Source organism: Phascolarctos cinereus, unplaced genomic scaffold (assembly GCF_003287225.1).
Source record: "Phascolarctos cinereus isolate Bilbo 61053 unplaced genomic scaffold, phaCin_HiC Scaffold_4;HRSCAF=312, whole genome shotgun sequence".
Lineage (NCBI taxonomy): Eukaryota > Metazoa > Chordata > Mammalia > Diprotodontia > Phascolarctidae > Phascolarctos > Phascolarctos cinereus.
Window position 1 is genome coordinate 387,047,622 of NW_027555847.1, and position 16,163 is coordinate 387,063,784.

A 16,163-nucleotide genomic window follows, 5' to 3' on the forward strand; every position below is an offset into this window, starting at 1 on the left:
CAATCACTTTGATAATTTTATTTCCTTTTTTGGCTTACGTCCTACTTCTGATCTTTCCCCCCAAATAACCTCTTCCCATGGAAGTCCGAAGTGGAAGATAACTATGGAAGTGATTTTAATTTGATTCTGTCAAGTATTGCTGAACGTACTCCTTTGTAATGCTATTTCCATGATTAATTTGTTCAAAAAACACTTGCTCCAATTTTGTAACTAGCTAGCTGTGTGACCTAGGGCATATAACTTTACCTCTCTGGGGTTAGATTAAACAATTATTAAGTTTCCTTCTAGCTCTCAGATTTTGTCGTTCTCCACAGATTCTGAAGTGGTAAACAGTCCAGCCACATCTGAATTATCACCAATTTCAAATGAGGAGGGTCCAAATTAATGAGCTTTTGCAATACTGAGTGGATTGTTGAGTTGTTGAGACTGTAAATCTGATATTATTAACACAAGGCTTTTTAATCTCGTGGAATAAATGAAGTTTTCCTAGATGGTGGCTGATCTACAAGATATTTGTATTTCATACTGCTAATAAATGTTCATTAAAACATGCTTCATTATTAATTACACAGACTAGCACTCAGAGCTCCAGCAAATTGTATCCCTATTATAATAAACGTATTTAATTACAGAAGTTCGGTAGTAATGCATATTTTTGCTAAGCAGTTTTATTAGGTATGTCATATGGTTTAGAAACCACAGAAGCAGACCTCACAATGTATCAAGATTGTTTAAACATACTGGAATGGTGAATCACTACATTATGGGAGAGCTAATCTCAAATTTACAATTACCACTTTGATTTTATTTTGTCTAGCATTAGTCTTGTTAAGCCATGATAAAGTACTGGCCATTGGTATTGAACTGATGATAGGGATCATCCATTTTGTGTCTCCCATGTCAATATATCATCAGTGGTTATCTATGGTTATATCTTGGTCACACATTATTAAACTATGGTAAATCATTGCCTGCCTAGAATGTAAATTGAGTCTTGGTTCTTCTGCTCAGTCCTTCTCTCCTTTGAGAAATCTATTCCTGTAGCCAGAATTACTTCTAAAACATTGGTACTTCATTGGATAAAGCAGGTGATGGCAGGACCCAGAGATTCATAGATGTGTTGAATGTTAGAGGTGGAAGTGAATTAAGACATTATCTGGCCAAAACCTCTTATTTTATCAATGAGAAAAGTGTAGTCCAAAGCAGTTAATTAATGGACCTATTCAAGATTATACAATTTGTTAGTGGGAGAGCTGGGTCAGAACCAGGAATTTGCCTTTCTGATCAATAAAGATTATTTCAACAGTAACACAATTGTCAATGCTTGCTGTCAAGGAGCTTGTAACTTAACTCTATCCATTGTCCTGGAAATCTGATTTCTAGGGCATATATCTATCTATCTATCTATCTATCTATCTATCTATCTATCTATCTATCTATCTATCTATCTGTGTGTGTGTGTGTGTGTGTGTGTGTGTGTGTGTGTGTGAGAGAGATACTTTATGTATATATATATATATATATATATATATATATATATATATGAGATATATACATATATACAAGATACATTATAAACATTCCTCCTTATGCAGATGTTGATGAGTAAATGAATATGTCCTGTAGTCACCAATTGCCTCTCCCCAAACTTATGCAAGAACAGACCAGAGAGGGAATAGTTAAAATAAACCAAGATAGAAAAAATACAAATATGAAGTCACCGTTGGCAAGAAAAGAAGCAGGAGCTGTTATGTGACTGAACAGCTTTCTCTTTATTTGGTAACTCCCTCCTTCAACTGGAAACAGTAGCTAGGAAGATAGCAGCAGCAGAGCCATTGACCTAACATACTTATTTGTGTCCATGTACTCAGGACAAAATATTATCTGTCTACATGGTGGATATTTTGAGAGGTATACTTGCAAGTCCAGAAGAAACAGAAATCTTTATGTTTGCACAATCAGGAATTTTCTCCTCTTTTGACTATATGAGTAGAATGACTCTAAAGAAACTGGTAGGTAAGGTCTAGGTCTTAGGATGGATCCCCTTTAACCTGTTTGCTTTTCACATTTAAATGTTTCCTTTCTCTCTGTTTTTCTCAGTAATACATGGATGTTGGTAAAAGTATATAGAGAAATTCTGAAAGTATATACAGGAAATTAGGGATCTCCTCTTAGTCCAATTAAGATGGCAAGTTAGTACTAGAGTGTGCTGCTTTGCCTGAAGTTCAGATTAAGGTACCCCCTGTCTCTGCCTTACCAGTACAGCACCAGGAAAGATATAAGAACTCTCCCATGCTCCTACACTTTCTGTTCCATCTCAGCATTTCCACTTAGAAGCAATACTTGCAAGTATGTATGACAGATTTCATCTAAAATGAAATCAGAAGTCAAATTCAGTCTTAAACTCAAAGCAGTATTCAGTAAACTAAAGCTGTGAGAATACGTGTATGTCTATATGCTAGAATCCCTAGGATATTAGGTATCAATGTGTTTGTTTCAACTGCAGAAGTTTTCAACATCTGCCTTCACCTTTTTGGATTTGATTGTTGTATAATTAATTGGGTGTGGTGGTGTTTTTCCCCATTCTCATGGACATTAAGGGAAGTAAAGTAGTAAGAAAAGGACAAGAACATATGAAATGACAAAGCCATTTTAAATATTCTAAATTCTCCCTGCCAATGTATTGTCCTGCATTTCTGCCTTGGTAAGCCAAGGCATGCCATCTTTTTTTTTTTCATTCACTCAGCATTTAATGAGCACCTTACTATTCACAAGATTCTATGCTACATACCAAAGAGGACAAAAAAAAATGAACGAGAAAGAATATCTTCTCTAGAGGAGCTTACAGCCTAGTAGAATACCTCAAGTATCCCTTGAGTTATATCTGATTATTCTAAATGGTTGGCATTTTGTGTGTTTGCATGTTGGTCTTCCTGGTGGATGGCACCCCCATCCGGAAGCCCTGGCTGTGAATGATTCGCCTCAGACAGTGTAGAGATAATGAGTTATACTAAGTATCTGACAGGAGAATTAGGCATTCACATGAGTAAGAATAACATCTGCAGTGACATGATAAAAATGATACAGATCATTAAATCTCATACTTCAGGGCATAAACTGATCACCAGCTGGGGTCAGGAAGAAATTTCCCCTCCTGGTATAATATTGTACAATTAGGCAAATTTGGGGGTTTTATGCCTTCTTTTGCAGCATTCATCATCATCTATCCTCAAACACAAGCTATTATTTATTGATTGTATCCATAGTGATAATTCCTCTGTCCTTAGATAGTCAAGGTTACCACTGAAATATGTCCTGTTCTTCTCATACTTCAGTAATAGTCCTGAAGCATTCTCCGTAGGATATGGCTTTTAAGGTGTTTTTTCTTCCAGTAATGGAGATAGGTCTATAGTATCTTTCCCCAAAGGGTGCTATAGCATACCTGTATGCTTGGTTAGTATGTTGCTTAGTATGCTGGGAAATTTGGGATGTTATATTATTCCAAATAAAAGAAAATATTTTTTACTTAATACAAGTTTTACTTACCCACTATATATAGTATAGTAAGCATAGGATTCACAAAAAAACCCAAAATTATGCACCAACCTCACTCCAGTTGCATCTGATCATGAACTCGCAAAGAACTCACCAAAACAACTGCTCTTATTGAAGGGAATCTTTCTTCCTCACTCCTCTTACACTCATGTGGTGTTACCATACGGAATGTTTAGTGTTCCATGATTCCTCATAACAAAAAAAAATAATACTGTTCTGTGAATAAAAAAAAATAAAACCCATCTGAATATATACATTTGCCCAATCCTCCACATACTCAATAGTGATACGTTTGTGAAATCACAAGACAAAGTGATAGCCACATTTTGTGCCTGGAGAATGATGTTGTTGTTGTTGTTTTTCCCTTTAAAAAACTAATTTACCTGTAAAAGGATCAAATCTGTGGCTGGATTCATTATGCTATGCTCTTATTTCTTTGAATTTAATGATTGTCCTCACATTGCACTTCATACGTCCAAGCCATTGTCACTTTCAGGGCTGCTTTAAATTATCCATGTTAAAAAGACCAAGTAACAAAGAGATAATTCCATAGCCCCTATAGGTCCAAACCCCCAATTCTGTTTCTTAGCTCTCTCATGACCTTACCAAAGTTTTCATCCAATAAACAAAGGGTGCCCAAACATTAATTGACGATGGCTAACTTTTGAGTTAGAACTTTTGAGTTCCACTAAGACTTGTAATCCGAAAGGGTAGTTTTATGCTTTGATGAGGGCAAATAAGCACTAGTAGAGAACTTAGCATTATTATTGTCTTCTGAGGGGCTATCAATCTTATTCCCTTCATCACGTGGGTACCTTATTAACTGGGCAATGGGACTATCTTGGAAGCAATCATCTTATATGATCATCCCTGATGTACACAACTTTGAGATTCACCCAGCGAATGTCATACCTCTGTAGTGTATGCACAAAGCATGTTATTAATATAACATCATGACACAGGGTCTGTTGTGACAATAAGAGGACAGAAGAAACTGAGCTTGAGGTTACATCAGTTTTTTCAAATAAGATCATCCAGAGATTTTCTTGAAGACTCATGCCATTCTCATCTCTTCATGCCCTTTCTATTTTTTTAATGGGGCCAATATCTGGAAAGTGGAAGTGGAAGTTGATGATGGAGGTAGAAGCTGGTGGTGGCGATAATGATGATTATATGTGTGCCTCTGCCTTTGTGTGTGTTTGGGGTGGGAGATGGACAAAGAATACACAAAGACCCAAACAAATGGATTACTGGTGTATCTTAGCAAGTTTGCAGGAGCTTAATAAGAAAAAAAAAAGCTTTGGATATCCTAAAATACAATAGCAAGCCCAAGGATCTGTATATTGTTTTCATATGGGTCAAATCCTTAATAAAGAAATGAATGAATGCACTGAGCGACTGAGACTGGTGAATCTCCTTTTGGTGTAAATTTAATCCAGTCTTCAAGTGTTTCATCAACACACTGTTTATTGGTGTTCTCCCAGGCAGGCAGTGTGATGTCAAGGAAAGTGGACTGAACCTTGAACCTGCACTCAAATCCTGTCTCTTATTACTTGTGTGATCTTGGATAAGTGAGTTAACATCAACCTGCCTCAACTTCTTCACTTGTAAAATGAAGTAGCAAAATGAATGTCCCTTCTGTCTCTGGATCTGCATTGTCATCACCATTATTTTGATCATCATTACCAACAAATTAATCTTCATCATTTTTATTTCTATGCTTGCATACTAAAGAGAGAGAACATGGTATTTTGGATAGTATACTGGACTTTCAGTTAGGAACCTGGGTTCATATTGTGTCTTAGAAGACAGTTGCTGACTGTGTGATTCTGGGAGAATTCCTTATCTTGCCTCATTTCCCCCATATTTTAAAGGCGGGATGAAAATATCGCCTGTCTCACAGGGCTGTTGCGAGTAGCAGATAAGGTAAAATATGAAAAGCATTGCACCAACTTACAGTTTTTATAGTTAATGGTGCAAAAGACTCCCTCAGATCTAATTAATTCTACTCCAGGCCAGGCTTCATTTAAAACAAAAGAAAACAAAACAAAGTCCTGAGGTATATCAGTCAATAAACATTTATTAAATGCTTAGTTTGCACCAAACACTGTGCTAAATTCTGGGGATACACAGAATGGCGAAAAACAGGGACTCCTCAAGAAGCTCACAATCTAATGGGAGGGGGGATCATGCAAAAAGAGTGTTTGTGGGAAGAGAGCACTCAGAGTGGGGACATGATGAAATCCTGCAGCCTGATAGAAATTTATGAGATGACTGCCATGGGCCCCTAAGTGGAGGGACTAGAGAGGAGTTCTCCAATGCCATCCTTCACTCTCTCCATGCAGAGGAAGGAATAGCTTCCCTGCCCCACACCATCCCGCAGGAGCAATGGGTTACTGAGGAAGTGTGAATTTCAGAGATTATGTGATCTTGCACAAAGATGAGTTTCTATATAGTGAACAAAAGTAGTCAAGAACTTGAATTATCTGGCTAACCTATTGCTCTACCTACAGGATTATATAAATAAATAGTCATACTGATTATTGTCAGGGGTATAGAAAACACTCTTTCTCATTTTACTTTTATTATTTCTTTATATCCTCTCTTCCCCTACAGGCATAGGAGAAAGAATTGGCTCTGAAGTCAAGAATTGGCTAGCTGAGGAAGGGCTAGGACGGAAGCTTAAATCTCACTGTTGCTTCACTGGGGAATGAAGATACTGTGGCTGGCTCCTGGCAGAGCTGGAGAACGGGTGTTAAGTTAAAAATTTGGATTAAATTTCAGTTTAGATAATTATGTTTTACTTTCTTTGGCTTCCTCCCTGAAATTTCAGCAGGACATAGTTCTTTGTTTTCCAGACTCAGGTCCCACATAAGTGTGTCTGTCGAACTGCTAAGCAGATGCCTATTCTGTGGCAACTCTTTAAGAATGGAGGAAATTGATAGCTACTAGCATAAGCCTGGAAAGTCACTATTTTACCACGACCTGAAGAACTCACTTAAACTGGCAGCCTCCTCTCCTTCCCATAGTCCCCCTCCACATTTGTGCCCCTCACACATCTTTTTAGGCACCCAGGGTCCTTGTGTCCCCTCTTCCTCCTTCTATCAAAACCTGTCCTTTTTTCTTTATATACACAGAGTTGTAGATGACTAATGACAGCTTTCCATGCTCACCTTGCAGTGGGATTGATGTTTTAACAAGGAAAATTCCAATAGGATAAAGGCCTTACCTCTAGGCTTTGGGGTATCAGCCAGCAAGTGCAGAAGGATTTCTGGAGGCGGTGGAGTCTTCCTATTGCTTTTACAATCATCCAGATAGGTAATGAGTGACCACTCGGTAAGTCTGAATATGATGATTACGTCACCATTGAACTTAAGATATGGAACTGAAAAATGTTTGCTGTTAGCTCTGCGACTTTCCGAACATAGGGGAAAAATGTAGTGGGATGGTTCTTACCAGGCTCTCCATCTCCAATAAATCCCCTGAAAAGATGCTAAGTTGATCTTCCTAAAGCATAGGCTTGACAATGACATTCCTGTGCATTAGAGGCAGATAGGTGGTTCAATGGAGATAGCGCTGAGCTTGGAGTTGAAGAACTGAGATCAAATTCTGCCTCAGACACTTAGTAGCTGTGTGGCTCTGGGCAATTCACTTAATCTCTATTTGACTCAATTCTTTCAACTAGAAAATAGGGATAATAAATAGCACTTTCTTTCCAGGGTTTTTGTGAGGATCAAATGAGATAATATTTGTGAAGTGCCTGGCACATAGTAGGTACTTAATAAATGCTTATTCTCTTCCTTCCCCTTGCCTCTGGGATGAAATACAAACTTCTTGATTTAGCATTCAAAACTTTTTGTAATCTTACTTTGGCTTACTCTTTCAAGCTTATTGCAATATTCCTCTTTCTCTCGCATGCTCCATTTGAGCAAAAGTGGCCTATTTGCTATTCTTCACTTTTAACATCAGGGGCAGCTTGGTACCACAGCAGATAGAGTGCCAGGCCTGGAGTAAGGAAGACTTGAGTTCAAATGCAGCCTCAGACGGTTACTAGCTGTGTGACCCTGGGAAAGTCCCTTAATCCTGTTTGCCTCAGTTTCCTTATCTGTAAAATAAAATGGCCAATATCTTTGCCAAGAAAACTCCAGAAGGAGTCACAAAGAGTCAGACATGACTGAAAAAAACTAAACAGCAGCAATAACGGAAGTCACAACATTCCATTGCCTGCTTTTGTACTGTGGCACATGCCATCCATCATATCTGGAGGGTGCTTCTTCCTTACCTGTTTTCCATGAACTCTCTGACTTCCTTCCAGGTAACTTTGCCTATTCTGACACAGTCTGTCCTTCCACACATCTGCCCCTCTACACCTCCTTCCCCAAGCATGCAATTGCTAATACTCTATCCTCAGAAATGACTTTTGTATCTACTTTGTTAGAATTTTTAATTCAGATCTTCCTGACTCCAAGCCCAGTACTCTCTCCATTGTACCATTTAGCTGTTCCAAGTAGTCCTTAGATATCCAGTAGGACAAAGAAAATATACATTTTGCTCTGAATGTGACCCGTACAAATAGCAGATAAATATGTTTGTTGTGCCATGTGTCCAGTCCTTATCTGGATCATGAAATAAGCAAAGGCTGTTTTCGGTGCCTTCCCACATCTCTTTCTTTCTTTTTTTTTGGGGGGGAGGCAATTGGGGTTAAGTGACTTGCCCAGGGTTACACAGCTAGTGAGTGTTATGTGTCTGAGGCTGGATTTGAACTCAGGTCCTCCTGACTCCAGGGCTGGTGCTCTATCCACTGAGCTACTTAGCTGCCCTCCCCCAACATTCCTTTCTTTTTAGCATCACCCTCTATTGTTTTCCAGGTGTCTCTTGCCCTCCCTTCAGTTTCCCCAGCCCCACAGGGCTTGTCGGAGCTTAAGGAGTCACATTACCAAATAACATTTTAATTTTAAAAGGCATCTTCAATGCCCTAAAGCAAAAGATAGAGTATTCCAAAGGTCCTAGAAAAATAGGGGAAGAGAGGTTCCCTAAGTCAAGGGTGGGGAACCTGTGGCCTAGACCACATGTGACCTTCTAGATCGTTGGGTATGGTCTTTTGACTGAGTCCACATGTTACAGAACAAAGGGACACAAAGTTCTGTGAAGTTTGGATTCAGTCAAAGGGACACACTTGAGGACCTAGAGGGCCACATATGACCTTGAGGCTGCAGGTCTCCACCCTTGCCCTAAATCATGCCATTTCTTGCTAGTAGATATCTACTTTACCTATTTATAGGTTCAGCATGTCTGTACGTGTACACGAACATAATAGATGCTACAGGTGGAATGACTCCCATCAAATATACCAATCACATAAGAATTTCCAGGAGTTTAAGCAGCTGCTGCTATTCTGGCTGCCTTCTTTTCACAGTCCCTCTCTGACTCCTCCCCACTCCCCTCACTCCCCAACCTCACAAAGAAAGAGAGCGAGAACAAAAAGGGATGGCTTAACCATAGGTCACTCTGTAAATGCCAAATCATCCCAAGAGAGAGTGACAATTCTGTGTCTCTGGAATCGTTGCACATATTTATGAGCGCCCACTACCCACGCATACATGGTAAGAATCAGGCAGACAAAATTGTCCTTTAGGAGGGAAAGAAAAAAAATCAAACTAGTAATATTTCAAGCATTTTTTTATTTTACATTAAAATGCATGGGTTAGACCATATTTCAATTATCAGCTTGACATTACTCTTTAAGCAAATGACTAGAGTTAACAAGAGAGCTACTACATTTTGAATACATTGATTTTCTGCTTTGTGTAAACTCTAAATAGCCAATTAGAAAGCTGTGAATCAGACGGACTCAGTGTACCTAATATACCCTGCAATACATTACAAGCTGAAAACCGTACAGATCTTTGAAGGTGAAATGTATTAAAAGCAGATGATTGTTACAACTTAGATATATAAATGGTAACAGCACACCAGCTCTATCTAGCAATTTAAGAAATAGTCCACATTTTGATATGCACATCAACCTTAATGCATAAAACTACTGAGCTTAAAGGTATAAAGATACACAGATTTATTTTTCAAAAATGACTGTGAAATGAAATGAATACTTAATTGGACAGTTTCCAGTTGCAGAACGTTGCCCTTCATTATCTTCATGAGCACCAGAATGCCTCTCTTGCCAAGTCTGTCTGTCACCTATATCTGCACATGTCACTCTGGTGTCCACAGTTACCTTGGACCTCCAATTTCTTGACCACGTGAATGCCTTGTCAGCAAAAATAGCATCATTTGAATGAGGAGACACGATGTTTTCTTAGATCTAGTCTTAGACTTTCCTGTGTGACCTTGGAGAAATTGCTTTATCTCTGGGTGTCCTGGGTTTCTCCATCTATAAAATGATATTAGCGAGATGATAACACCTATCGTGTCCTTGGAAAGGCTAAAAGGTGATGGATGTTCAGAGGCATAGATGTGCTGTTGTAATTGTAATGCCAGAGAAAGAACAGTTATCATGTTTCAGGTGTCTACTTCATATGTGTGTGTAGGGGGAAGCAGCATATTTCAACATCATTTAGTTTTGATATTTTAAACATTAAAATTGAATCAAGAAGGAAAAAAGAAGACTTTATCTCTTTTGTGTGATTATTTAGCATTTAAATTATGGCTCATTGATGCAAAATGCTTCTCGATAATTTTTATGAGCACTGATTCCTGCCACCATCCAGAGAGGTAGGTTTGCTGTATCAGACCACTTTAGAGCTAAGGAGTCTCAGACTGAGTGTTTCAAGAAAATTATACAAGGGCATAGAACTGGGAAAATGAAGATGAAACTGGAAGGTAATCATTCATTCTAAGATACCCTGGAGGCAGGACCAACACTTAGCAAAATGATGATGATGTAGGAAAACTCAGTCTGTCTTAGAGGCAGCTAGGTGGTGTAGTGGATAGAGTGCTAGGCTAGGTGTGAGGAAGACCCAAGTTCAAATTTGACTTCAGACACTTGCTAGCTTTGGGACCCTGGGCAAGTCACTTCATCTCCTTGGGTCTCAGTTTCCTCATCTGTAAAATGGGATAATAATAGCACTTACCTCACAGGGTTGTTGTGAGGACCAAATTAGAAAATATTTGTAAATGATTGAGTATGGTGTCTGACACATAGTAGACGTTTGACAAATTCTTACTTTCTTCCCTGCTAGTCCTCTATGTCCACATATTGTCTTCACTGAGCCTCACTGGGAACATAGCTCCATAAGTAGCATTTCACATTTCCAGAGTTTTCCTTCTTTCTGCACCTGCTCCTATTCTTCCAAGTTTCTAATCTATCAATACTGTGCTTTCAATCATTTGATCAAATCTTTCATTTATTCAATAAAGACTTTTTAAGTGTCTCCTTTAAGAGAACACTATAGTAAGGCAGTGGGGGAGATGTAAAATGAGATCTTAGATTAGATAGTTATTGTCCTCCTAGAGCTTAAAGCCCAGTGAGGTATCTAATATTAATGATAGTACTTAAGATAAAATTACTCATAGCACCTGAACTCCATATTCAGTTCCTTAAACATTTTGGGGTTCAATATTTATTCAACTACTTTTCACATGCTTTCCTCTAAACCATCCCCCAGTCATGTAACATCATAGCAATGGGAAAGGACATTTACTTAAAAGATAATGAAAGAGGTATAATGAGAAATATGAAATCAAGTAGCTGATTCTTTTACTACCCACTTCCCAAGTTCTAACTTTTCAAAAATTAACACAAAAACTAGGATTGTGATGTCATTCTCTCCACGATTTACTAGCTGCTATTAAAGTACATGAGAACAGTTGGGGTCCGGGGTGATAGGGTTTACGTACTTGGCCAGTGACGTAGCAAGGGAGCCTCGTGGTCTGAGGGGCATCCCATCTCTGCATCATGTTTGAGAAATGTGAACATCTTGTGACTGTGGTGTGGCTTCCTAGGATGGGTACTACATCTATAGCCATGTTACCCAGCAGCAAAAAGGGATCCTCCTGTTCTAGGAGGATATAATTTCAGGGCATCTTCTTGTATTCATATCTATTTTATTTATTTTTCTTCTTTCTTTCTTTTTCCTTTCGATACTCCTATTCTTCCTCTTTCTTCCTCTTTTTCTTCGTTTTTGGTCTTCTGGGCATTCTCCTTATTTCAGGTGACCACTTTGTGTGTGTGTGTGTGTGTGTGTGTGTGTGTGTGTGTGTGTGTGTATGGGCAGCGTATTTCAACATCATTTAGTTTTGATATTTTAAAACTTGAGATCGAATCAAGAAGGAGAAAATAAGACTTGGACTTTTTTGATGTGATTTAAAAAAGTTCTTTTATGCCCATTATTTCCACAGGGGCACTGCAACAATGCCTATCCAACAGGAGTACATTTGGGAAGAGTCATCACCTCTTGTACACTACATTGAATTGTGAGGGATGTGGTTCTGAAGGAGACCATGACTCACCACATAGATACATGGCTTTATTACTTCCTCCATAGGATATTTGCATTTTGAAAAGAGAATTCATAAACAGATGATACCTTAAGCAAAGCAAACTTCCAGTTTTGAAATTTCAGACTGTAGCATATAGATGCAAGAATTTTTTAAAACTTATTTTTTGACTGGGGAGACATAAATCATATCATGTAAACTAGGCATAATAATGCATCAGTGAACAGAAAGTTTGGTGAGGGCAGGAATGCCTTTTGCCTCTTTTTGTAACTCTAATGTTTAGCACTGTGCCTGAAACATAGTAGGAGCTTAATATATGTTTATTGATTGATGGATTGGACCCAGCCCAGCTTTTCTTTTGAATCTTACACCACTCGGTGAATAATTTTTCAGGTCAGGTCTTTACGTCCAAATTGGCTTTTTCTTTCCAAACAGAGCAAAAGATGTTCAGAAAAAGGAAAAGAAAATGACCAAAAGATGAAGAGATGATTATATGAGGACAAACTAAATTCTGGACTTTTCAGCCTAGAAACGTAAAGGCTGAAAAAGGGACCTGAAGGATTTGTCTCTAAAATCCTGAAAGGGTGGAGAGGATGAGAATGGACTTGTTCAATAAACTCTTGAGCATGAGATCCTCTTGCAGCTTGAAATGTGAGGTTTTAGGAAAAACACACACAAGTATTTATTTACATGGGGGGTGGTAAGCTTATGGACTTTATCACAGCAAGTAACAGAAATGACTGAAAATATAGGCAGGGTCAAGAAAGATTGACATAAATGGCTGGAGGAAAGATGTTTCCATGCAGAGTTCCCCACTGGGGGGCACTGGAATAATCCAGGGAGGGCAGTAGTAACCTCAGGTGCAATTGAGGGGCATTGAATAAAAATAAGAGGTGAGTGGAAGCATAAGGAAAAAAGATAAGAGAAGAAAATTTTGGAAAAACTGTTTATACATGTTTCATCTGTTGTGTAACAAAGTGAAAGTTGTAATGATTATATTATTTTCCAAATAAACACACAAAATGCAAGTTATAACCTATCAGTGCTTAAATCCTCGGACAGGTCTTAACAAGAAAGTGTTGGCAGGCAAGCATGTTGCGTGTTGTTGGGAAATTCGGCATGCGTTGGCAGAAATATGTACATGTAATGACTTGTTTACAATATGACACTATGCAGTTATTTGACACCATCTTGTGTCATCAAAATATCAATACAGAAAAAAACACAAATTTACAAAAATTATTATATTAAAGATGCATCATTTAAAAAATTTGTGTATTTTTTGAAATGATACAAATTAAAAAAAAATTAAAGGGCTAAAGAAAGTAGATTTCCAGGGGGGCAATGAGTAATTTTTTTTGAAAAGAGAATAGTAGGACAAATAAGTTTGGGAACCTTTGCATTAAGGGAAAGTTAAAATGCTGAGGTTGATATTGAAGAAGATCGCTATGATTTATTATGAATGACCCTTTGATGCCGTATCTGTGACAAAATTATGTGTAAGATGAACCACAGTTATGATATGTTGTGTTACCTCTTATATTTCTATATTTGTGTGTGTGTGTGTGTGTGTGTGTGTGTGTAAGGAGATCAAAATAATCTTTGCTGTCTCATTTCCCTTACAGTGGAGAAAATGATGTAGACAAAGCTTTCATTCGCCAGTGAACCAACTTGGGCTTTTGATCTGGTTTCTAAGTTCAGGGAGAAAAAATCAGGTGCATTGTACAGTTGGTTGAACCTCTTTTCCAGGTAGATGCAATAAGAATTAACTGTAAATTAGTACAGTATCTGACTCTATCATTAATACCTTCTCTAGCTCTGAGAAGAGAAAGTATGTGGAGAAGAATGAAAGACATCCAGCACCTAGTGTTAGAAAATGTCTGCCTTCTGTTTTTGAAGTTGCGAACTGATCCAACCATTCTGGAGAACAGTTTTAAACTATGACCAAAAGGCTATAAAATTGTGCATACCTTTTGACCCAGCAGTACCACTACCATATCTATGTCCCAAAGCAATCAAAGAAAAAGGAAAAAATACTTATATATGCCAAAATATTTGTAGCAAATGATGTCAAACAATTGGAAATTGAGGGGATGCTCATCAATTGGAGAATGACTGAACAAGTTTTTTTGATTAGCATTTAAAATAGTGATGGAATAATCTTATGCTATAAGAAGTGATGAGCAATATGGTTTCAGGAAAAACCTGGGAAGTTTTGTATGAACTGATGCAGAGTGAAGTGAGCAGAACCAGGAGACATTGTATACAACAACAGCAGTTTTATGATGATGATTGACTGTGAAAGACATACCTACTGTGATCAATATAATAATATATAACAATTCCTAAGGACCCATGATGAAAAATGTAATCTACTTCCAGAAAGACAATTGAATTCTGAATGAAGACTGAAGCATATTGTTTTTTACTCTTTTTCTTCCTTCCTTCCTTCCTTCCTTCCTTCCTTCCTTCCTTCCTTCCTTCCTTCCTTCCTTCCTTCCTTCCTTTTTTTCTCTCTTTTTCTTCTTTTTTCTTTTTTTGTGCAACATAGCTAATATTAAAATATGTTGTGCATGATTTCACATGTATAATGGGTATATACTTTCTCTTCTCAATGGAAGAGGAAGAGGAGGAAGGAGAGAATTTAGAACTCAATTTTTAAATGATTGTTAAAAACAAGTAAATATTAAAAAATAAATCAGCTTCCTTGTACCCACCCAGCTTTAGGGCTATATAAACATTCAGCAAAGTATTTCTCATTATTTTTTTCCACCCTCTCCCTTAGTATTTTCTCAATCGAAACACACCATCTCCCGGGATTCCTTTATAAAGCATATTTTGATGTCTATGTTTGAATCAGCATTTACTTCTCTCTGTCTCTCTCTTTCTCTCTCTCTCTCTCTCTCTCTCTCTCTCTCTCTCTCTCTCTCTCTCTCTCTCTCTCTCTCTCTCTCTCTTACCACATAGCTCCTGTGTTTCAGAAATATATTCCCCATTGAGAAACTAGCACTGCTCTTCAGCTCTTTCTACATTCAATTTGGACTAACAAGAAGTCCTCCCTCCCCAATTCCTCCTCCATCCTCCCCCCTCTTCTCTTTGGGAAGATACATCTCTAACTCCTCCAGTGGCACCTTCACTCTTCCTGCAGAGTTCCTGACACTCAGTCTGCATAGCTCTTATCTGTCCTTTGCAGGAGGAGGGGATGGGGGATTGGGGGCTTTCAGAGAGAATATTTGTTGCAGTTCAAAGCAAGTCATCTTTTATTTTTTTTTCTTTCCCTCTCTCTTTCTCTCTCTTTTCTTTTTTTTTTCCCTCCAAGATAAATAGAAGTAGAAAGGACAAGCAGTTTTGATTAGCATTTAAAATGTTGTCAATTTTTTTTAATGAAAGCGTAACCTCCAACCATCAACTTCACACAAACTGGAGACAAGGTTGCAAAACGAATGCTAATATATTTGGCACACTTTCTCACACTTGTCCTTCGGTGAACTTTCCTTGTTGTTAATTTGTTATGTCAGCCCATATTAGTGGGTTTCAAAAGTCCAAACTGGCAAGTGTGGTGACCCAAAGGGAACAAGTCTATAAAAGATCTCTAAATCGAAGCCTATTAGATGTGCAGTTCATTAGCCATGCACCTATAGCTCTATAGATGTAAATGTTATTATTTTGTAGATCTTCCTGAATTTTAATAGTCATACTCATAGTCTTGCAACTTTTGACATTTTATTTGTAAGTCCAAGAAATAGGTATTTGCCCATCAATCAGAGGCATTTTATGTTTAGTATGAGCTGGGGCAGTGAGAGGTTACAAAAGCAAAACAAGACACTATAATTTCTTTAGAAACTTAGACTTTAATGGGGAAAATGAGAAAACAGTTTAAAGGGATATGGGTTTTTTGCAAAGAAATATATTTTAAAAAATAGAAAATAAGATTACACAAGCCAGTCTGTATATACATATACAAATACTGAGGGGCACAGAATAAGAGGGGTTGATATAGTCCCTGTGAAGAAACCATGCTCATACTGGTGTCCAAGTATAATGGCCAAAAGTGCAGAGAGATATTAAGGTCCACATATGACCAATGCACATTGAGAGCTGGTAGATCCTGCTGTTCACTGTAAGGTTGTTAACCTCTTACCTGATTTAAG